Genomic DNA, 1,582 nt, shown 5'->3' with positions numbered 1-1,582 from the left:
TGGCCATCTCTTATTAAGCATGCTTAACTTTTTCCTTTATCCTTTTCTGTGTTGTCTCATTTGCTAAAGCAGGACATGTTTTGCTTTTACTGTTAATAGGAACAAGGAAGCCATTTCAAAGAAAAAAACTCACGGAACTCACTATTAATGCGGGATTTGTGGATTTGCCAGGAAGCTTCAGCTTTAGTAATAGTCTGTGTTATTCCCAGCTCAAGCCATCTGTCCTTAGTTGACAGAAAGAATATCCACTCGTAGCCCTTCATGATGGTCTCTCTGTCTATTGGAAGGCTATTATGATGTTTTTGCCTCTCTCCTTGTGGAAAATTATGCCAATTTCATTAGTCTTTTCTCCTAGAGCCAATTTTCCCAACCCTTTCATCATGTTAGCACTTCCCATTGGCAACCCCCTCCCACCCCAACTATGAAAAAAAATTACATCAAAGCAGGTTGACCACATCCTGCAACAGACATGTGGAGACTCTGAAATAAAATCTTACCACATCACTTGTGTCTGAGAAAGGGCTAATGGGGCCTAGGGATTAAATAGGGCTCTGGTGGTCTCCAGAAATAATGCTTATATAAGGACTAGCACACCCTTAGGAGTTCCTGCAACTCCCCAGCCCCTGTCCTCGCTCCTTCCCCACCCTCACCCCCCACCCCAGGGGTGGGCTTTATCAGGAGGCCCTTGGACTGGAATGTTCCATTGCCAATTCTTCTGTCCGAATAATAATAGTCCTGACTATTGTGTATTAATGATGACAAAATGACATATTGGTATATTACAGTGACGGCTATCATTATAGTCGATTCTCATTCTTTGCAGTAGTAATGTTCTATAAAGTTGTCGACAGCTTCAAATTAGTTGATGTTCAACCATTATTCCCAGGGGAAAAGGAAGGTTGGGTATGTACAAGGCTCCTGTAGCCTCGTTTTCATTAGTTGGTCATACCTTTTTCATGGGTGTTTCTGTTTAAAGACACTGTATTTAGCATATATTGTTGATTCATTGTCTGACACGCGTATTTTTGAAGCTTATCTGACATGCATTTTTTTCTGCAGGGCGCATTGCAAGCCTTCTGGCCCTTAGGAACACTGGGAACATTTCGCCATTACTCACAGGGACTATTTGAAGCAGAGAAATCGCTAACAAAAAAGCATAAATAAATAAATAAATAAATAAATAAATAAATAAATAAATAAATAACAAAGAAACAGGGCACTAAATAGACTGCAAAAGGACACTCGTTTAAGATAGGAGAGCTGGAACAAGGAAAGCCGGCACAGGGCCTTGCCTCACTCGGCCTCAGTTGGGACCCTGTGCGTCAAGTTCCTCTCTAATTTTTTTTTCCCTCCCTAACTTTAAGAGACAAATACCCAGCAGCATAGCAAATAAACACGCTTGCTCAAAAAAAGAACACCTTTGTCTAATTTCTCAATTAGATCAGAACTTACCGGGTGCTGGCATGTGCCCCAATACCCAGTGAGAGCTTGACCAGAGCCCCAAGAATCGGAAATAGCTGAAAATTTCCATCTCTGATTTTGGAAATTACCTGAGCTACCCATTTTTCACACACATCCAATT

The sequence above is a fragment of the Canis lupus genome, chromosome 2, assembly GCF_048164855.1.
Source record: "Canis lupus baileyi chromosome 2, mCanLup2.hap1, whole genome shotgun sequence".
Classification (NCBI taxonomy): domain Eukaryota; kingdom Metazoa; phylum Chordata; class Mammalia; order Carnivora; family Canidae; genus Canis; species Canis lupus.
The sequence above is the reverse complement of the archived record's forward strand: the minus strand, read 5'-3'. Positions refer to the sequence as shown.